General features: G+C 41.8%; 1 protein-coding gene across 9 annotated transcripts in view; it reads left to right on the top strand.

The window, feature by feature from the left end:
* ELAVL4 (ELAV like RNA binding protein 4) overlaps positions 1-23705 on the top strand; it is a 160805-nt gene that overhangs the window by 111330 nt on the left and 25770 nt on the right. The window lies entirely within an intron of this gene.

Below are 23705 nucleotides of genomic sequence, written 5' to 3'. Positions count from 1 at the left end.
ACTGTTAATGGTGTTGCCAGTAGGCTGGCTTCACTCCTTGCTGTGGGCTGTCAATGAATTCTCCATTTGAATTTGGGCATGGACTTAAGTGTCATGCGGCCGAGAACATACTTGCTATTATTTATCAAGCACTTACTCTAGGCCAGGTACTTACTGGACACTGAACATACCTTATTTTATTGAACATTGAGAACAACCTCCATTTCCTTAGATGAAGACGCAGAAGCTTAGTGAGGTTTAGTACCTTACCGTGGCAGCACGGTTTATTAGCAGGTGATGGAGCTGGGATTCGCTCCCCGTTTCCAAAAGCGTGATCTTACATGGAAGCATGTGACGACGCCCCTGCCTGTGTTACCTGAAGATGCCTGCTAAGCCTCCCCCATAACCCAGTGAAACATCGCATTCCTCTGAGCAGCAGTTGCTCCACTCTGCCAAGTCTACGTAATGCACCATGGCTTAAAACAAGACCCCTGTGTATAACCAGAGGCAAAGATAACAATATTTATCATCCTCTGGGGATATAACTCAGCCTTCAGTGGAGACTCAAATTTACTGAAAATGCCAGGTTTAAGATTCCCTTACAGTGGTTTTGGACATCTCTGTTACTTATCTTCTCAGAGATATTAGATTTTCTTTTTTCCAATTGGGAAAGGACACTTATCAGGATAATCTAGGTACCGGGGAGAGAAAATATATGTTGCAAGTTGCTTTTGTGTGCATCTGTGAACACAAGGAGGCTCTGGAAGCTATGTTCTTTATTTTTCTCCATCCACCTGCACCTCTGCTCCTGGAGAGAAAGGAAGATGGCATGTGTCCTGCAAGGATTCGTGCCACCGAGGAACTCAGGCAAAGAACACCAAACCCCTGGTAGAAATTCTGTTATTCCCGTGGACTGTGGATAATTGAATTAAGTTCTTTTTTGTTGTTGTTGCCTTTTTGTTTTTCAGGCTTTGAGATTGCATTTCTGAATCCAGGTTCCTAGATGATTAGTATTTTAGGGGAGGAAACATATGGCTGAACCAGGATAGTTAGGTGGCTCATGGTATATCTTAAAGCCAGCACAGCTGGAATGCTAAATTGCATCTTTATAATTGTCTCTCTTGTTATCACCCCTCTCGAAAAGGAACAGAAAAAGGAGGGAGGAAAGTAACAAAGAAAATTCCCCAGAAATAAATCAGTGTACGATAGCAAGGAGTTTTGATCTGCCTATCTAGACTGATTATTTGCATCATGGTGATAAAAAAAGAGTTATATTTTTACTTGGTATCACTCTTCATGTACCCATGCAGTATGGTTTTTAAGAGTAGTTTTCTATCCATTTCAGGCAAATGAGAACTCTGAAGTGGGGGTTTAAGGATGGGGTGGTCCAAAATGAACATTATCCATTATAAAACTGAATATATGGAGTGACCAGTATATGAAATAGACTATATGGACTGTGGGTGGTTGAGGAAAGGTGAAGTCTCCATTAGCTAGAGCTATTGAGGTGGCATTTGAAGAATGGGGTTAGGATTTAGGTAGACAGAAGAAAAGCAAAAGGAATGGAGCAAAAATTCCAGTCTAAGAACAAAAGTCTTTTTTTATTCTTCTGTGCTTTGGACAAAGGAAGTAAAGCCGGGTCATGCCTCTCAGACGCAGTCCTCTCATACTGAAGTGCTGCCAAGTGAAGTTAAGCATATGAAAACATTAAGTCAGGGACTTCCCTCACAGTCCAGTGGTTAAGATTCAGAGCTTCCAATGCAAGGGGTGTCCATTCAATTCCTGGCCAGGAAACTAAGATCCCACATGCTGTGCCCTGGGGCCAAAACACAGAACATTATCAGTTAGAGTTGCACCTGATGGACAAAGACAACATTTCCTAAACCCCACCTCTAATCCATCTTTTCATTCTTCCTTTATAATATATGACTTTGGCGTAATTAATATTATCATTTAGTGGAAAGAGCAGAATAAGGCAAAAAAGATGCTTCACTACTGGAGGCATGAGGGTGAATGCTTTGCCACAGCCTTTGTGTGTAGAATCACAGCTCTAATTAAAGGAACCAACTCAGTGTTGATTCAGTGACACTGGGTAACTTCTGTTCTTTCTTAGATTTGTGAAAGTGCTAATAATTCCCTCTCAGGAGGTAGGATTGGACTACAGCAGTGGGTGGTTGGGGGTTAGGGGTTGGGAGGAAGCTGTGTCTGTTAGAGCATCAAGGCCAAGAGGTATTACATAGGATACAGTCTCTTGGGTTCAAGAGGGAGAGGTGAGTGAGGGTTGTGGGTTACCTTATGTTACCTCATATATTTACAAGGAACTGGACTAATAGGGACATTGTGGGAATTTAATTGTTTTGCTTCTAAGATAACATTATTAACAATTAAAAGGCTCTAAAAAAAAATCCTAAAGTACAAAAATGCTTTGAATTTACTTCTGAAATGTCAGTTCAGCCCTGGGGTAAGTTTATTGATGTAATTTCTGACAGCATCCAGCAAAGACAAATAAAAATAATAGCAGCAGCTTTTGTATGTTTTTGTGTGCTTTCTGTGTATTCTGGATACTATATTACAAGCTTTAAATATAGTCGCTCATTTAAATAGTAAATTGGGACTTCTTGGAGATTCATAATCATAGCCAGTGTTTATTGAGTGCTTACTATGTGCTGATCATTGGGCTGAGATCAATAAATGAAGTTTCATGTAATCCCCAAGACAGTCATTTTACAGTCCAAGAAACTTGAGCTCAGGAGCAGTTGAGTCATTTACCCAAGATGACTTAGCTTCCAAGTATGGGAGCTGGGACTTGAACTCTTGGCTCTCTGACTAATTGTGAGTTGTCCCATTATAGTTTATCTCTGCCAGTTTCCCTAAAAATACTAAACTGACATCTCCCCCTTGCAAACCAACACAATTTATATTACCTAGGGAATGAAAACTTTTAGTACAGGGAAAATATAATTAGAGTTTAAAATCTTTTGTCTCGGAAGATAGCATGATATGCATTAAAAAAAAATACCAGTGACCAGTAAGGTCACTGCTTACCTGAACAGAAAGAATAGACTTCGAGTGGTTCTTATCTTCAAATTCTCTCTTCACAAGATACCCCTCACTGTGTTCTCCTTTTCTTTATCTTCCAAGCACTGTGTTGAAATGGATGCCGCCTTAAGTTTAAGCATACTTAAAACCCAGCCTCAATTATGCAGATCCAAGAAAATCCCAAGATATTGATTAGCTAAATGAACTTTTCTACATGCACATCAGAGGGATATGCGTTAGCAATGGGAAGGGTAGAGGAAATAGTAGCATTTATCAGCATATTTTGCTGCTGATTTTGCAAATGTACTTGATACAGTGCAATGTGCCTCCTGAATTCAGAGGAAAATCAGGCAGATTTGCATCTATTATTTTATTTATCACCTCCCTGCAGTCATTTTATACACATTCCACAAAGAAGAGTAAAAGAAATTTGAGTTGTTGACTTGGGGAGAGGATTGATTATTGTTGGGGGTTGAATGGAAAATTTTTAGTTAAGGAGAAGATTTGACAGACTAATGGGGTTACAAAACAGGAGAATAGGGGTCTGCTTTATTAAGGGGAACTTAAAGAACTCCAAAACGTTAAGTGCAAACCGTGAACCATATAATCATTGTGCCTCTTACACACCCATCAAGGGCAATCAGGGACCTCCCATCCTTTCTAATTAGGACAGGTTGGCAATTGAGTGGAGCTGTGAGGCTTAGAGCTTGTGCAGGTACATTCTGTTTCTTTCAACATATTTTTTTCCCAGGACGGCAATAGGCAGGATTATAGACCAGGTATGGTTTCCTTTTGCCCCCTGGCTATCTTTCCCTTCATCTTCCCTTCCAAATCAGATGGTTCTGTCCTGCTTCTGAACTCAGATAACCGTAGGAAAATATTCTCACATCCCAAGAGAGGTGTCTCAAGGGATTTTTACCTGGGATGTGAATCAGGACTGAGTATTTTAAGGATTTTCTATTTCTGTACTTTAACTAGCTGTTTGGTTCCTAAGACCAATTCCCTGTTCACTCAGCCACCCCTCCTCCCCCCAACACACACACACACACACACACACACACACACACACTCTCTCTCTCTCTCTCTCTCTCTCTCCACTTCTCTTCCCCCCTTCTCTATAGAATGACCTGGTTGATTGAGACTAGGAACTAAGTAGGAAGGTAATGTGTAACTGAAATTTCCATACATTATCTAAAAATGTAATTCATCAGCTTCAGGGTAGGAGGAAAGTGCTTTCTGAAATGTGTTAATGGGAAAATCATTTTTTCTTGTCTTCTGTGAGCTGTGATAGTGGTGATTTTTTTCATTCTCCCCCACCCCACCCCGTACTGCTCTTAACTGATGAACTTTGTTACCTTTTATTCCTTGTCAGAACTAAAGATCTTTAAGTTGCCTTTTTGTTTTTCCTACAGTCCCAAAATTGAGCTTTGATGGGAGAAGATATTTCTAGTTTGGAGAAAAGATAAAATTCAGATGGAGACCATATAGTTGTATAAGGCTTTTACATTTGTGAAAGATTTTCAATCAGCCAACTTTATTTATTTAGTGTCTGCTCCCTCAGACCAAATAAATGTTATATCTTTTCCTTCTATTCTCTTAAATTCTGTATCAGAGTCTGTGAGGAAGCTAAAGAGAATAAGACGTAGTTTGTGCCCGCATGTTGCTGCTAGCACGGCCAATGAGTAGAGGAAGTCAGGACAAATTACAGGGCCCTACAGCAGTCTGCAGGTCTGGGAGTGGCTGGGAGCCCATGTGACGCATAAAGGTGGTGCCACATTTGCTGTTTTCTGTGCGTTGGCGGCAGGGGAGTGGGGGGCGGGGCGGTGCAGGAGGGGCCTAGTGGTTGGGCGGGGGATGTTTGTTTTGTTTTTCACCAAAGCCCAAACTTGCTTTTCCTGACCCTTGCTGTTAATTTCACTGGAAAGAGAGCACAAAAGGATTCATAACAGAACAATGAAGTTGGCGGTTTGATGAGGTACCTACTGTGTGTCAGGCCTTCCCGGGTGGCGCTAGATCCCCTCAAGGAGCGCATGGCAACCCACTCCAGTATTCTTGTCTAGAGAATCCCATGAACACAGGAGCCTGGAAGGTTACGGTCCGTGCTTAGTCGCTCAGTCGTGTCTGATTCTTTGAGACCCCATGGGCTGTAGCCCACCAGGCTCCTCTGTCCATGGAGATGCTCCAGGCAAGAAAACTGGAGTGGGTTTCCATGCCCTTCTCCAGGGTATTTTCCTGACCCAGGCATCGAACCCAGGTCTCGCACATTGCAGGCAGATTCTTTACCATCTGAGCCACCAGGGTAGCTCATGAATACAGGGAGTAGGTAGCCTATCGCTTCTCCAGGTATCTTCCTGACCCAGGAACTGAACCAGGGTCTCCTGCATTGCAGGCGGATTCTTTATCAGCTGAGCTACCAGGAAAGCCCTAGGGTCGCAAAGAGTCGGACACAACTGAAGTGACTTAGCACACATGCACACAGTACTGTGTGTCAGCAACGGTCAGGCACATCATGTATGTTATCTCATTGAAGCTTTGTACCAGTTATGCATGGTCCATGGTATTATCTCCATTTTACAGATCAGAAAGCCAAGGATAAGAATCAGTTAGTTGCACAGCACTGTTTACAATAGCCAGGACATGGAAGCAACCTAGATGTCCATCAGCAGACGAATGGATAAGAAAGCTGTGGTACATATACACAATAGAGTATTACTCAGCCATTAAAAAGAATACATTTGAATCAGTTCTAATGAGGTGGATGAAACTGGAGCGTATTATACAGAGTGAAGTAAGCCAGAAAGAAGAACATCAATACAGTATTCAGTTCATACTAATGCATATATATGGAATTTAGAAAGATAGTAATGATAACCCTATATGCGAGACAACAAGAGAGACACAGGTGTATAGAACAGTCTTTTGGATTCTGTGGGAGAGGGCAAGGGTGGGATGATTTGAGAGAATGGCATTGAAACATGTATATTATCATATGTGAAATGGATCGCCAGTCCAGGTTCGATGCATGACACAGGGTGCTCAAGGCTGGTGCACTGAGATGACCCAGAGGGATGGGATGGGGAGGGAGGTGGGAGGGGGGGTTCAGGATGGGGAACACATGTACACCCATGGTGGATTCATGTCAATGTATGGCAAAAGCACTACAATATTGTAAAGTAATTAGCCTCCAATTAAAATGAATAAATTTATTTTTTAAAAAAAAGAATCAGCTGGAGAATACAAAGCCTATGGTATTTCTGTTACCTTACTACTCTGCCGTTGCTGAATGAAAATGAATAAAACATCAGCTATGGGTGTTCAGAGGAGAAAAGGATCACCGTGGGCTGGGGTTCTCAGAGCAAGTGTCAAATAGGAGTGAGCCGTGAACTTGGTAGAGAGTAGATTATCCGAGATGAGTAGACACAGAGAAAACAGCTGAGCCAAGCTTCAGAGACATCGTCAAGGGATAGTGAATAAAACAGGCAGAACTACTCCTTGGGGTAAAGTTAGGACTCACTTTGTGTTGATGAAATAAGGTCAGAGTGGTTAAGTAATTTATATAAGGTCACAGCTAATAAGTTGTGAAACTGAGATTTGAACCCAAGTCTGTCAGACTCCAAAGTCTGTGTTCCTTCTACTTTGCCAATAAATAACCTGACCTAACACAGGAGGTGGACAACTTGGCAGACTTCTCATGGTGATTTGGGAATTACTGTTTTTCTCACTGAGGTCAGAGTCATGTTCTCTAGTGAGTCTCTTTCCAAAAACTTCAGTTTCGCACTGATTTATAAGTTTGGTTTTCTGCTTGGCCCTTGTTTTGTTGTTGGATGTCTAGTGAGACAGGGCCCAATCTACACTGAGTGGAATACAGCTAATTAGGGTAATTACTCTAACTCCTATGGCCGCCTCTCTTCACAAACATCTTAAATCAGATTAAATAATTTTATTGGTAGTATGACCGTGAAAGGTATACTTAATAACCCCTGATATTTGCCTTTCATGTTTATTTGCAAAGGTTTTTATACTCAGTACTTCTTCTGACCCTATTAAAGTACCCAATATCGGCAATGTCTATACTTACTTTACAGATAAGACCAGTGCACCTCAAAGAAGAAACTCTTGACTTCTTATTTTCCTTTCTTCCTCTTTTTTCCTTTCTTTGCTTGTTTCCTGTCCTACCTCCTCTTTCTGCCTTATTTATTTATATGCCATTTGATCCAAAAAGAATTTGAATTGACTTATGAGATAGAAAAGAGCTAAAATTTAAATAGCCATAGATTTAAAAAAAAAAACAAGGTAGAAGGGAAATAGTAGAATGGTAAAAGGAGACCAGAGAGAAAGTTCATAAATTAATTGTGGCTAGATGACTCATCTCAGAAGTAACAGACCACCTCCCCAAAACCACCTAGTCTGAGTTTTCTTTACATCAAGGAAACGTGGATGATAACAACCTTGATCCCATTCTCAAGTGGTAACCAGGTTCCCAGCCCTGCTCCCTTCCCACCACACTCACTAGAGCCTCTGATCATGAAGACTGTTGCCAATTATCCTATAGGTTGGGGTATGAAGCCTGAAATCACATACATAGAGTTTTCTTTTTTTCAAATTAAATCCATGTTGGATTGATAGACTTGTTTTTTATGGCTGGGGCAGGCAGCCAACAGAGAAGCTGCCTGAGTGGAGTCCCTGTTTTCATTAATAAAAGGTATAGACAGTTGAAGCAGGCTTCCTTGCCTGCTGCCCTGAACTGAGATGCAGGTGGCTTCTGAGTCTCCACAGTCACTCTGTCCCCTTTACATCCCAGGGTTGGGCATGCAGAAACATCAGACCTCTGCACCCATCTCCCTGGTGAGGATTCCTACACTGAGTTCTGGCAAGTTCCCCATCATCCAGGACCCTGAGCTGGTTAATAAACAGGAGAAACAAATGTCAGCCTCACTTCCAGGTACTGACCCTGGAAGCTGCAATTAGTCCTCAGCTGCCTTTTCTCTCCCCAGTGGCCCTCACCTGTCAGCGGAGCATTCCCAGTGAGACAGACCACCCTTTAACTACAAAAGAAATGAGCACTACCCAAGAGCTCTACAGTCCCCAACACACACACACACACACACACACTCACATACTTTCTGGTCAAAAACACCAGATGCCAGAAAAAAGAAAACCAGATGCAATGCATTGGACTAACCAAAGGTGGGACAGGTGTCAAACTCCTGTACCACAACCCCCCTCCCCACACACACACACTTAGTAGAAGTGGGCATGCCCTTGCATAGGTCTGTATTCACCTAGACCTCCATTCTCAGTGTACAATATAAAGATAAATCTTTACCTTCTTTGAACGGTACTTGTGAGTTCAAACCAAATGCCACATGAAGACACTTGTAAACTAAAGCAATAAATGGGACGGGCCCCTTCTATCTCATAACTCCTTCCCGCTTCTCTCCAAGGGTTCTACCAACTGGGCCAGCAGATGGATAAAGGGAGAGGAGTGGAGAGGAGTGTAAAAGTGGATTTCTGTTCTGGTGTAGTCCTCAGCATGTTATTCCAAGGAGCAAGTACGACGCAGGGTGTGAGAAGGCCGAAGAATGGAACGGGAACTTAGATTTATTAAGTACTGCTAGACGCCAGCCCCTCTGTTATCTCATTTAATCCTGGTCTTGCCCGCAAGAGGTAATGGTGGCCCTGTTTTTCAGATGAGAAAACTGAGGCTCAGAAAGTTTAAAATGACTGACCTGAAGTCACACACTTGGCAGGCGACCAAGCTGTGTACCTGTGTCTGTCTGACTACATGCTGCGGCCAGTTGGGTCAGGAGACCTTCACAGAGAGGGTTCCTTGTATTCTGCTGTTTCATCCTGAGTCGTGAACGTGGCTGTGTAGGATGATCCTGGTAAGCCTCAGAGATAACTACAGTAATAATGCACAGCAGTTTTAGTGGCTCTGGAAGATTATAAATGAAAGCCTTTAGTTCAGTATTGGAAAATGTCAGGACGGTTTCTGAGAATTATTTAAAAATCATACCAGCTTTTATGAGTGGCAGCATGAGGAACTGGAAAGAGTCACCAGGTTCTTATTCTAGCTCTAGCTCTGGGCCATTCAGTACCTCAATGCCTCATTTTATGCTGGGCATAAAATGGCAATGACACTGGCTCTTTCCACCTTGCCATCTGTTGTGACATCAGATGAGCTAATGTGTCCATAAGTAGTTAAAGAGCTACACCAATTCAGGACATTACTGTGGTCACCCAGAAGGTAGGCTACTGTAAGCAGGGGATCTGAGGGTAAAATAAATACTAAAACCCCTATGATAAGCTAGCTTTGCTTTCTAGTCCAGATGTTTTGTTCAGTTATCTACGTACATCTCAACAAAAGCTGATTACCTCTTTCAGACATCAGCGTGTAACTGTTATTAATGCTCAAGCTGATCAAATTACAATGCCACAGATCCTACTTGTGCTTTAATATTAGATTTTGGATTCCGGTCTATAATGAATGATTTTTCTCCATGCATTGGAAAAATTGGTTAGCAGAGTTCATAAGAAAGTTTAATTAGCAGGCTGTTTGTGAAAATAGCGGCTGTGAGTCATCGTTCAGAATGAACTAACATTTCTTAGGGTTGGATTTGTTCTTCTGTTCCTTGAGCAGCCACACAGGATCTTTGTGTTTGGGAAGCTGATGTCTGCACGCTGCCCACTTGAACTGCATCGTGTAATAAATTAATGACAAAAACAGCAAATCTGAAAAGCTAGAGAGGAAGAGGAGGTGTAAGGTGTTTATATATTTGAGTATGTGTGTCTCTGTCTTCCAGGGAAATATCATGGACCTACTATAATCCAGGATTGTATGAGGCAGGAGAGCCTAGTGATTAAGAGCTAGCTGCCTATGCTTGTATCCCGGCCTCGCAACCTGAAAAGTGTTAGTCTCACAGTCATGTCCAACTCTTTGCAACCCCATGAACTGGACTGCCAGGCTTCTCTGTCCATGGAATTCTCCAGGCAAGAATACTAGAGTGGGCAGCCATTCCCTTCTTCAGGGCATCTTCTTGATCCAAGGATTAAACCCAGGTCTTCTGCATTGCAGATGGATTCTTTACCGTCTGAGCCACCAGGGAAGCCCTTACTAGCTGTATAACAGGCAAATTTTCATTCTTTCTGTGCCTCAGTTTTCTCATTTGTAAAATAGGGATAGTGATAGGATTGTTGTGAGCATCAGTATATGTAAAACACCCAGAACAACACCTGACATATAGTATATAATTCTCACAGCAGTTCTGTGAGGTGTATGTATTATTTGTCCTATTAAACGGGTGAGGAAACAGACTCAGAAAGGTTAAGTAACTTGTCCTAGGTCACACAGCTTCTAAGAGGCAGAGAAAAGTTGAACCCATGTTTATTTGACTCCAAAGCCTCTATTTTTATGTACAATACTAAACTTCTCTAAATGTGCCTGGTTAGTAAGGTATAGATAGTGTTCACATGTGTGCCTGTGTGTATATATACCTATAAGTGTGTATTCCTGCTTGGGGGCCCATGTAGTCACACACAATTATGTTTTGTTTTTCTCCTGGATCTTTGGTTCTCCTAGTGAAACTCCTTGAACTCGTTGCTATTGATATGTAGCAAGCTAGAACCAGACTTGTACAGTGTATGCTCAGTCTCTCAGTCGTGTCCGACTCTTTGCAACCCTATGGACTGTAGCCCGCCAGGTTCCTCTGTCCCTGGGATTTCCCAGGCAAGAATACTGGAATGGGTTGCCATTTCCTTCTCCAGGATGTACAGTGTGTACTGACATGAATATCTATACACAGATGTCTGATCTCCCCACTGTGCATTTCTGTCCTGTCTAGATTATCCCAGAAGCAAGTCTGTGTGATGTCTTCTGAGAAATAGAATCATGGACTATCACAGTGAAAAGAGACCTTAGACGTAATCTCTGGCTTGGTCTCCATGTTTTCTGCTAGCCCTTCTGGTATCTCTGGAATTGTCAATGTCCACACCCCCAACTTTAGGTTAATTATATCTTGAATTCAGTTCTGTTTCAAAGAGTAATGTTCATTTGGGAATTCTGTCTAAACTTCTTTCCCAAAGATATTTAATAGGTAATTTATGTTTAAAAAATAGTTTATGTGATTGCATGAGTTTTGGGAACTGAAGTAAATCAAGTTAGGAAGGGGTTTCTTTTTATCACTACTTCTCTAAGTCTGTGCTCATGTGTACTATAAATCTTAAAAAGAATGGTATATAATATGTAGCATTACCCAAAAAAGCTTTTCTTCTCCAACATTTTGTGGAATGTACACTCTAAACCAAGAGGAAGAAATGGAGCTCCTTAAGGTAGAAGGGAAGAAGACAATTTGGGCCAGTTACTACCTGATGACCTCATTTCTTTTGTTAAGAAAGAGGTGGGGTCATCTACTGCATGGGGATGGGCAAGTGGAGGCCTCGGTGACCCAGGAAAGTCTTTCCAACACCCAGGAGGAACAGAAAATGATGTCACATGGGTTCATCTCTCAAGCACCGGCAAAGTCCCATCATATACTCGGCATTTTAGCTGAAAATTATTGAGTACTAGATATGTTCTGGAAATTATTTACATTATGGATTCTTTTGGTCTCCTGATTGTCAGGGTGACATTTCATTTTCCATTGCTCAAAAAAGCTGAGTTATTAGAAAATGTTTACATCTGGTGATTCTCACACACATCCCAGATACGCCTTCATTTTCACCTCTCCCAGGCATCTAGCTCAATGTAATAAGGTTGGTCACACGTGCTTGGTGTCCATTCCCCATGAAGCCCTTGGCTTAAAAAAATAATAACATAAGTTGACTTTCCTCCTCAATTCTTGCTCTACAGACTCCTTTCTGTGTGAGTTGTTTTGTTCCTAGGTTTTTCTTTCTTTCACTTCAGTTCAGTTGCTCAGTCATGTCCGACTCTGCAACCCCATGGACTGTAGCACACCAGGCTTCCCTGTGCATCACCAACTCCTGGAACTTGCTCAAATTCATGTCCATCGAGTCGGTGATGCCATCCAATCATCTCATCCTCTGTCCCTCCTCCCGTCAACCTTTTCCAGCATCAGGGTCTTTTCCAAGGAGCCAGTTCTTCACATCAAGTGGCCAAAGGATTGGAGCTTCAGCTTCAGCATCAGTCCTTCCAATGAATATCAGGACTGATTTCCTTTAGGATTGACTGGTTTGAACTCTTTGCTGTCCAAGGGACTCTGACAAGTCTTCTCCAATGCCATAGTTCAAAAGCATCATCAGTTTTTGAACCACAGTTCAAAAGCATCAGGGCATTTATTTCTTTATTTTGTCTTACTTCTTACCTGTAAGCTGAATGGTGAAGAAAAGGAAATATAGACTTTTGCTTCTTATATCTCTTCTTTTTCATGCATCTGGGGACTTTCTTTCATTTCTAACATTTGTTGGAACCAAACTGAGCTTTCAGACCATGGTCATGAGCTTCCTGATGGCACTTTGCTATCAGTGAAGTCTTTGATGGTAGGGATAGGGAGTTCCCCACAGCTATTAGTAGTAAGTCCAAGGCCAGAGAACCCCAGGTGCTTAGTTCAGAAAAGACACACTGACCAAGATTTTCCCATAAAGTTCTTCTCCAAGTCATATTTGGCATGTTGACTTATCTCTGCACAGACAATTATTTATCTCACCTCCTTTGTTGGGAGCTATGAATTTTCTTTTACTTCGAATAAAGGAAATTTTAATAGGTTTATATTCAGTTAATATTTATGAAGCATCTCCCTTTTACCAAGCCCTCTCACATACCTTATCTCGATTAATTTAAATCCCAACATGATATCAGAAACCTCCACCTGCTCTTTATAAGAACAGTGTCTGATGGGAGTTTCGAAAGCCATTGTTTTAGTGCCTAAATACAGCAATTCCTTTCTTCCACAGGCATTTCACCCAAAGACAATCTCATTTTGCCCAAAGGCTGATTACAGTGTATATAATTAGTATTAACCTGATAACTTTTTCTACCTCTTCCTTTGTCGCTAAACTCTCCGCTGATATTAGCTGCATTTCTGAAATCACCAGTTGGTTCACATTCATTCTAGGGGGAAAGTCTTGTCTGTCTGACCTCTGTGTCATGTGAGAGTAAGCCAACCAAGAATGAAGAATTCTAGTTCGTCTCTCTGGCTTGCTGGGAGTTTGCCAAATTCTCCCTCTTTTTTTTTCCTAGTTAAAAATATTTAAAGATGTGACTATTCTTTCATGTCTGTAAGAATATTCTGAACATAAATTAATTTAATGTTGCTTCTATTAAGAATATTTTATTGCGCCAGGGTCATCAGTCTGAACACTTCTTTCTGTGTGATAAATGCTGAAAGTAAGATAGTTGTCATTGAGGCTTCTATTTTCTCCCATACATTACCTAGAGTATTTTTTCCTTTTTTTTAAGTCTAAATTCTTGATACTGGCTTTTTATCCTATGAATTGCCTTTCTTTCCTGAACAGACAGAAGAAAAATGAGGTTCAGATTAGTTCTTAAATTCTACCTGATGAATTTATTGAGGCTTATTATTGAAAAGTATGTTTGAAGATCTGTTTGGAACAACTAATTTTATAGGGTGGGCTTCCCTGGTGGCTCAGACAGTAAAGAATCTGCCCGCAGTGCAGGAGACCTGAGTTCAATCCCTGGGTCAAGAATATCCCGTGGAGAAGAAAATGGCAACCCACTCCAGTATTCTTGCTTGGAGAATTCCATGGACAGAGGAACCTGGCAGGCTACAGTCCACGGGGTCACAAAGAGTCGGACATGACTGAGCGACTAAACAACAACAATTTTATAGGATAAACCAAAAGGGTAAATTAACCAAAAAAAAAAAAAAAAACCTCCTTTGAGAATTGGTTGATTGTCTTTCTTTATGAAACAGTGTACTTTGTAGCTGGTCCTTCTTGCTTTGGGGACTCCGGGAAATCATCATATATATACTCGGAATTTCCATGTACCTTACCCCAGTAGCAGAGGTAGTACTTTACATCTACTTGAACAGGTTGGTTGATATTGTCTCTGAAGTCAGGAAACTCTGTTAAAAGCCTGTGTGAGTCCACACAGATGAACTTGTGTCTTGGGATCTGAGGCCTCTGAATATCAGTTTTCTCAATGGTAAATGGCAGTGATCATGCCTACCTTGTAGGATTGTTTTAGGAAGCAGAAGAGATGATATAAATAAAGCCGTCAGGTAGAATTTGAACGTTCTCACCACAGAAAAAGATAAATATGTGTTGATAAACTAGATGGGAGGAATCCTTTCACAATGTATACACATATCAAATCATCATGATGTACACTTTATCTTACAAGCTTATTTGTCAAATTATACCTCCATAAAGCTTGAAAAAAAAAAAAAATAAAGCACTCAGTACAGTGACTAACACATAGTAAGCCCTCAAAAAAAAAATGATATCTATTTGGTTACTATTTATTTGCTTATTGAATTCATGCATTCATTTAGTCATTCAACACAGATTTATTGAAAGCCTACAATGTGCCAGACATGGGTTATGCCAAGATTAATAAGACCTGTATCCCTGTCCTAAGGAGTTTAGGGTCCTTTGAGAGACACAGTTGGTTCGACAAGTTTATATCAAATGCCCACTATGGACCAAGTGCTTTGCTTATTTTCATCTTGATGTCACATGATGAGTTTTCAACTGGGAAATTACATCTTCTTAGGAAGCCAGAATGTAGCCTCTGGAAATAACCAAGTACTGCTTCAATGTAATTTTAAATACTTTGGGAAATCAGAAGAAGGAAGGCTGGGTTCTGTCCTTTTTTAATAGTGCTTGTTGTTGGCAGAGAACTGAGGCACTCAAAATTTCAGATGTCTAAATGGTTTCTGAATCTGTGCCAGACTATGGGGAGATCTCTTATATACATCTGAGCACTCAACTTGGAGTCGGTATTGTCAGTTCAGGTTGATATCAACAGTATTGACCTCCTGGAAGTGATAGTTATAAACTGAGTAGCAGTCTTCTCTCCTCAAGGAGTAGATGCTCAAACTGTCCCCTCCTCCTGGAATGCTCTTGTCTGTCTATTGCCTGGCTATCTCGTCTCATATCAGTCTTTTCCAATTAGTCTCAGCTCATATATATCTTCTAGAAAATCCTCTCGCCTTCTCTCCATCATAACACTTAGCCACACTCTACTATAGTTGTTGATTCACAGTTCTGATTTTCTTACTAGGCCGTGAACTGCTTGCTTCTTACTTGGTCGTCTGGTGCTGAATTTGTAGGAGACTCAAAGAGGATTGATAGTTAAGTCTTTTCCAAGACTGTCATTCCGTGATATACCAGGTCCAGTTTGAGAGACACAGTCAGTGTAGAAGATGGGAATGGAATACTTTGGGGTATATATGGGAATTAAATGGAAAGAATGAGGATTTGAAAATAGTCCTAGAAAACTCAGGCTCTCTGGAAGTCTCAGGCACACTGTGCTTTGTCAGGGCAAATGTTTAACACACAAATAAGCACATATTGAAGAAATCAGGGCACAGCAGAAGGGTACAGGCTCTGGAATCAGATGAGTCTGGCTACTATTCTCCAGCCAAATAACCCTGGTATGTTGCTTCTCTTTTTGAGGCCTCAGTTTCCCCTTCTGTAAAACAGGGATAGAAATGCCTGCTTCAGAGACTATAAAGATTTAGATAATAATGTATGTAAAGAAGGAGATCAGCCCTGGGTGTTCTTTGGAAGGAATGATGCTAAAGCTGAAACTCCAGTACTTTGGCCACCTCATGCAAAGAGTTAACTCATTGGAAAAGACTCTGATGCTGGGAGGGATTGAGGGCAGAAGGAGAAGGGGACGACAGAGGATGAGATGGCTGAATGGCATCACTGACTCGATGGACGTGAGTCTGAGTGAACTCCGGGAGCTGGTGATGGACCGGAAAGCCTGGCATGCTGCGATTCATGGGGTCACAAAGAGTTGGACACAACTGAGTGACTGATCTGATCTGATATGTAAAATGCTTAGCCCACAGTATGTGCTTAATAAATATTCTCTATTATTTTTATTTTCTCATTTAGAAAATCAGGATAAACTGTGGACATGGGGTCTCAAATAAATATAATTTAGAAGCTTTGTGTCTTAGCATTAGAAGGGATCTTATGAGTTGATTTTGCTAACTGCTACAACATCCCCTGATAAAATGTATACCTGGCCTCTGTTAGCATAGTTCTAGTCATGGGGTGCTTACCACCTCACAAGACAGCCCACATCTTTATAAAATCATTTGTAGAAAGTTCTTCCTCTTATCAAGGCAAAAATCCACTCCCTAACTTTCTTCTGTTGCCTGATCCTCATTCTCTCCCCTGGTAGCCCACATAGCAAGTCTACCCCTGCCTTCCCATTGCAGCCTTTCAAGTATTGGAAGGGGCTTTGAACACCTCTAGAATTTTCTCTCCTTCAGTATTAAAGCCCACAGGGCTTTCAAATGTGTCTCGTGAGTTCTGGTTCCATATGTCTTACCACCATCCTCTGGGAGCATAGCAGAGAACCAAAAAGACTTGGTTTCTGCCATTAGTGAATTGATATTCTGATTAGGAATGAGGGAGTGAGACAAGTTCCCTGAAGGCAGGAACAATTTTTTGGTCACAGTGGGCCCACTTGTAGTATCTGGCATGTATTAGGTGTCAGTTAATTGTGGAATTTATGTACCTATTGCATGGTATGTGCTCCAGTGTGAAAGTAAAGCATCAGAAATATTCTCCACCTTTGAGGAGATTGGGGTCTCAATCAAGAGATAGCATCCCCAGAGACATTGGTGAAGGCAGTGTCTATTGGGGCATGGGGGCAAAAAGGAAAGGAACCAGAACGTATTGTGAAAATGTTAGTCACTCAGTCATGTCTGACCCTTTGCAACTCCATGGACTGTAGCCCTCCATGCTCCTCTGTCCATGGGATTTTCCCAGCAAGAATACTGGAGTGGGCTGCTATTTCCTCCTCCAGGAGATCTTCCTGACCCAAGGATAGAACCTGGGTCTCCTGCATTGCAGGCAGATTTTTTTTACCATCCGAGCCACCAGGGAAGCACTATTGAGCATCTGTTATATACCAGGCACTTCACGTGCATTATCACTCTCAATACTCCTAATAACACCATGAAAAAATAATAGTAAGTCCACTTTACAGATGAGATTACCACAGCAAAAAGGGGGGCAATGTAAGAATGCAAAATCTGAGAATGAAAAGAAATAGCACATATTAAGGAACCCTGAGAGCTTTCCTATCATAGGGGCTTCCCAGGTAGCTCAGCAGTAAAGAATCTGTCTGCAATGCAGGAGACATGGGTTTAATCCCTGAGTCTGGAAGATTCCCTGGGGAAGGAAGTGGCAACCAGCTCCAGGATTCTTGCCTGGGAAATTCCATGGACAGAGAAGCCTTGTGGGCCACAGTCCTATCTGAGCTTCCCTTCCCCGTAACTATGGTTAGATGTGTTGTTTTCTCAGAATCCAGGGTATGGGAAGGTTCATTTAACTTAGCAAGGGTCACACAGCAATAAGCCAAAGCTGCATTTCTTAGAAGTGCCCACTGAGGCCAGTGATGCTGGTACAGGGATCACACTTAGAAGAATAAGACTTTAAACCATGCTTAATTTGAGGGAATTGTGTGAACTACCAAAAGAAGATAAATCCTCTGATTAGTTGGCTCTGCCAACACCCAATCTGCAGGAGAAAAGCCAAGACCCAGACAACCACAGAGGTGGGATGGGAAGGAGCAGAGCCATGGCTGCTCTAGAATCTCAAAGCATCCCAGTCATTGTGAGGAAGGAAAAGGGTCCCCAACATAAGGGGTGTGCATCCCCTTGAGTTCTTGCCTGGTGTCAGACACTCTGCTGTGCCTTTGCACAGAGAGCCAAACCCCATGGAGAGAAGGTATGAACTGGGAAGTCACATAGACCTGGGTTCATTCAAATCCTAGCCTGGAAGCCTACTTCCTGGTTGACTTTGGGGCCGGTTATTGCACAGTTATTAGCCTCACTTTCCTCTCCTCCTCACAGTGAGCTTGATGGTACCCATTTCGAACAGGATTAAATTAGGTAATTTTATAAGCCACTTAGCTGGGTGCCTGGCACAGAGTCAGCACTGAATAAATTGTAGCTGCTGTTCATCCACATGTTAATATAGTTAATCCACAATGATGCTTTGATTGTGAGGATAAGGGATTATCCCTGTTTTTCCAGATAAGGGAACAGGCTGGCGAAGCTTAAATGATTTAACCAAGGATATACAACAAGTACAGTTTGGGGCCACACACTCTAACACATATATACATGCAGTAATAGCCATGGAGCTCTCTGACCCACTTCAGGGTGTGTTGAGATAGGTTTCAAGGCAGCTGGCGGCAGGGAAAGTCATCCCAGGACTGGCAGGGAGGGAGTCCTGGGGTTTGGAGTTGGCTGCAGTGAACCCAGCATGTGGATTACTGCCACGCAGGTGATCTTGAGGTGACTGGGGATTTTATCATGTGCTTTGAGAACAGAATTTCAGCCTGAGCTAGGAGTTCTAACATCCACAAAAACTCCTTACTCGACTCAGAAGTTTTTATCAACAGCAGCTACCCACCTGGCTGCCCCCAAGGGGACTTTGCTGATGAGGGGAGTAGCTGTCAGGTTTCTGGAGAATGACAGTTTTGGGAGAAAGAGCAGAGTGTGCAGGTTGACGGGCAGAAATGCTGAGGTTCCTTCCGGTCAGCCCTGAGAGGAGACAGCTTCTCTTCTGCTGCCATCAGCCGTGAGGATGTCAAATTAGGGTCCTGCTGTCATAACCTCTAGGGCCCCAAAGCAAGGGACAACTTCTGTCTGGAATGACTGGAAGATGAGGGGTTGTATTTAGCTGTGATGATAACACTTCCTAGAGTTTGAATACAATAAAACTGCTTAACACAAACTATTGAAGGTAATTTGCTTTTTCTCAGGTGGTTCAAAAAAACTTCAGAGCAATTTCCAGGCCTCAGAATAGTCACTAACACTTTAGTTCCAATGGAGTAACTGTAGTCACAGCAAAGGAGACTGGATTTGCAGTCAGAAGATCTGGACCAGGGGTCAACAAACTATGGCCCAAAAGCCAAATTGAGCCCACTGCCTATTTTTCTAAATAAAGTTTTATTGACACTCCGTCATGCTCATCAGTTTACACATTATGCGTGGCTGCCTTCCTGGTACAATGGCAGGATTGTCATGACAGAGCAGAGGACCCACCAATCCTAAACTATTTAGTCTCTCACCCTGAACATAAAACAGTTTGCCATCCCCTGATCTAGACTTAGTTTCAGCTATGCAGAAAGAGTAGAGCAAATTGCTATTTCCTCAGAGCTTCAGTTTCCAGCAAATTGCCATTCCCTCAGAGCTTCCGTTTCCACAACTGGGAATGATGATTCTCTCTCCCACAGGGTTGCTGTGAGAATCAAATGCGACAAAATGGGTGGGAAAGCACTTTGGAAGCTCAGGATCTCTATGGAAAGGTGGGCAGGGATGGGTTTTACTGTTCATCTGATCTGTGCTGGAGAGGAACCCACCAGGACATATTTTGTTTCTGGTTTTTTGTTTTTTTTTTTCCAGTCTCTGGTGTCAGCTTGTTGTCCTGTTCTCCCTTTGACACAAATACTAAATGAATTCCCCTCTCAGGCACTCTCATGCTCTTCTCCTGCCAAACATAAACATATTCTGGTTATACACTTCCAGCAATGGAGAATTAATACAAATGTACGTATTCATTCTTCCCCTTCTCAGATATCTGTTGAGTACCTACTGTGTTCAAGTATGCAGACTTTATAAACTAGATTCTATAGGGAGAAGTGTTCTGTTTCTAAGGAGAGAAGTTAGGTATAGAATTACAACAGAAGAGAGATAATGCCACATCGTAGTATGAGGACACGGCATGTCTTTGTATGTGTATGTGCACATGTGCACCATTTAAAAAATAGAAGTATTCAGGTTCACATTTAAGAAAAGCTTGTTAAAAACAAGAATCTGTTTAATCCAAAATACACTAAAGCGCCTTAAAAATGTAGCCATTATGTGTAACAGTTTTCTCTTCAAAATTACATTCTAATTTTAAGTTTCCATCCCAAACTGCCAAGAATGCCTTTCTTCCCATTCATGGTCACTGAGGCCTCTCATCCAAGCCTGCTGGTCAGCCTATTAAGGATTATTAAGGACTGGTCACACGAAAGGGTTATCCTGGGCATCAGGGAGCCAGGCACTCACTATAGTTTGTAAATTTTGAAGGTACTCTTTATTTGGGGCTTTCCAGGTGGCTCAGTAGTAAAGACTGCATCTGCCAAGCTGGTTCAATCCCTGGGTCCAGAAGAGCCTCTACAGGAGGAATGGCAACTCACTCCAGTATTCTTGCCTGAGAAATCCCATGGTCAGAGGAGCCTGGCAGGCTACAGTCCATGGGGTTGCAAAGAGTCAGACGCGACCTAGTGACCAAACAGCAGCAGCAGCAGTCATTTTATAACATTTTATCTTTTCTTTAATTATTGTTTCTCTTTTATTGATGATTCAGTGCACACAACTTCAGTGATTTAATTTCTTTGATTTGCTGTCAAAATATGCTCATAAACTTGGAGCAAAAAAAGTTTAATTTTATGTTCTGAAAGTACTGTCACCATACCTGTATGGTCAGATCTTGCTACCGTTGATAAAAGGAGATGATGCAGTTATTAGAGAAAAAGAAGAAGGAAACTTTATCTATTTCTGGGATGCTCTAGACTCCAGACTGGTTATCCTGGTCTTTCCCAGTATGGTGACTCTTTTGGTCCTCATGGAAATGGTGTTGATATTCTTTGTGAATGTGTATGCTCCATATTTTTCTACAGACTATGTACAATTTGAATACAGAAGTGCAAATCAAAAACCCATCACCAATATATGGCCACCAAAATTAAAACATAAAATTCTTCCTCATTTTACTCCCTGTCCCCCTCCCCCCATTACTAAAAAGTTTCTGAAAGAAATGAGGCTTGGGTTTTTATATTTTCTACCTAAGGGATTTAATTCTCTCTAGAGTTTTTTTTTTTTTTTTTAAAGAATATGCTTAGATCCATCAAGTATTTTTTTATTAGACTTAGCTGTATTCCTTCTATGATGGCAAGAAGCACATGAATGAAGCTTGTTCATGAACTAGGCTAACCACAGGTAGTTTCGTTGTGTTGCCAATTTATCTCATAGCTTTCAACTCACAGGCAAGCCTTTCCACCCGGCTCCTCCTCCTGTTCTGTGCAGTGCCCTGTTTTTGAGTTTGCAGTTCGTTATTTTATATCAAGGAGAATCTCTGATCTTTTTTCCCCTTCCATTCTGAAATGATGTTCATCGGGTTTTTTAGTTTTCCCCAAAGCACCTTCGTTCTTGACGTTAAGTGCAATCTCTCTCTAACCCTAAAGCTGGTGAGGATAGCACAGTTGTGCTCACTGCAGTCAGGTACTAAGGAGATGGTGGGTTTGCAACCACACAGACAGGTCAGTAGATATGATGTATCTTGCTGGGCAGGAGTCTTTCCTTCACTTGACCTTCAGAACCTTCCTAGAATCCGAGTGTGTTTTCCTTCCTCCTGAAGCAGAGCTCTAAAATAAAGATAAAATATAGAATATAAAATTATAGCCACTATATATACTTAAGATTTCCATAAATATATGAATAATTGGAAAGAAAGTATCTCAGGGAACATGCACCACTAGTAAGCATGATAAATTCTTCCATATATATTTCATCAGTGCAGTGAGTCATGAATTGCTTGAAGTTAAGTGGTGAGTGTTTTGTCTATGTTTTCCATATTTCATTTTAATTTTATACAAATTAAATTTAGTTGGATAGATTGACTCTGTCTGACCTGTTTCCTAGTACTCATACATAAGGTTTGTCACTGAGATTATTGCTTTTAAAATGCCTTTTAAAGCCCCTCAACTTGGTGCATGACTGTTCAAAAGAAATAACTGTAAGAATAGTTTACAGCAATTGTTAAGGCTTCTCTTATATACATGGTAAATAGGACTGATAAATTTGCATGATGAAAATAAATTTAATTAGGTGAATTTAGCTAGGCTTGATGAGGTGAAGCTGAATTTAGGATGAATGACATTTTTAAGCCAATGAATTAGTCTCATGTATTTTTGGATTTGCAAAAAATTTTCTCAGAACATGTGGCAGGGTCTTGTAATTCTCACACACACAGCTCTGTCTCTAATTCTTACTTTCCTGTGCACGTGTGTGAATGTGTGTGCCTGAGCACCGGCATGTGCATGCACACGCTGCTTGTACACACATGGCTCACATACCACGCACAGCACAGTAAGAGAAGGGGCCCAGCTACAGGGTGCTCCACGTTCTCTCCCCCTTCTTCAGCTACTAATTCTGGCTGGTGAAGGCATATCTGGCAAAGTTTGCCCCTGTCTTTCCTATTCTAACCTTGTTATTCCAAAACAGAAGGAATATCCTAATGTATTGTCATTTTAGGTTTCCCATTTTAGGGACAAAATTCAGTTGAATTTCCTCCTGATTCTCTCTACTTCCACCCTGTAAAGAATAACAAAGTCACCCATTTTCTGATCCGGAACCCAACTTGTTTTCCCAGGTTCCCTCCTACAACCAACATAAACACAGACATTTACCAGCAAAACAGAAGCTGTTGGAAAGATTTTTTGGCTGCTGAAATGGGCTCCTGTCACCAGGACATGGCAGACTTTTTGCTGTATTGTCTCCCAGCCCTGGCCCCGGTACTCCAAAGAGAGCTTTATGTAATCAGTCTTTCCTGACATGTGACGTCCTGTCATTTTCCTCCCCTTCGGCTCTGCTGCCGCCCACAAATCAATAACATTGCCTGGGAAGTTCAAGCTGGTTGTGCAGCCACCCTAAGCTCTGTATTTCTTAAAGGGTATGTCAGAAAATGTAAAGTTTCCTAATGATATTTCTGGCTGATGACACATGGCAGAGCTGATGGACTATTTATAATCAGTGGCACGATCGCAAGCACATTATTTTTATTTCACTTAGGGGGGAGCCCTGTCACTTGCTACTGCTCGTTTCAGACAAGTTGATGCCATCTTCACCTAAAGTAGCTAAATCCTCTTTGCGGAATTCATTTTCACTCTTCCCTTTGTGTTAGGCGCTCCCCAGTTCCTTCCAATCGAGCCACCTCCCCTTTTTATTGTTCTTAAGCTGGGTGGATGATGAGGGCATGAATGATTTGTAGCAATTGCTTTAAATTCAGGCCATGCCTTCAATATAAATGTCTCCGGTCTTTGCTGCTTGGATCTTGCTACGGTCTTCTGAGTGTGGGCGTGGCTGACATGACAGAGGCAGCAGACACAGCCACTGCATCCAGCACTTGCCCCAATTTTACAGGTCTGAACATAGCAGAGCTGTCTTTTGTTGAGCAGCTACTATGTTCCAGGTAGGCATTTATTTCAGATTCAGTATCTCATTAACTCTCTCACACCTGTCTGTGCAAGTGCTGTTATCTGCAGAGAAGAAATATCAGGGGATGGGGGGAAGCAAGAGATTAAATGAATTCAGAGTCACACAGCTTAATTCCTGGGAAAAACCCCAGGACTCCAGTTCAAATCTCTTCTAACAGACCACACCTTCTTTCTTTCCACTTCCCTGCCCCGCCTCTTCCCAATTAAGTGGACACTTGTGGGTATATGATGTGTATATGGTATGGATGTAGGA

The sequence above is a fragment of the Bos indicus x Bos taurus genome, chromosome 3 (assembly GCF_003369695.1).
Source record: "Bos indicus x Bos taurus breed Angus x Brahman F1 hybrid chromosome 3, Bos_hybrid_MaternalHap_v2.0, whole genome shotgun sequence".
NCBI lineage: Eukaryota > Metazoa > Chordata > Mammalia > Artiodactyla > Bovidae > Bos > Bos indicus x Bos taurus.
This window is presented reverse-complemented; position numbering and strand designations above follow the sequence as displayed.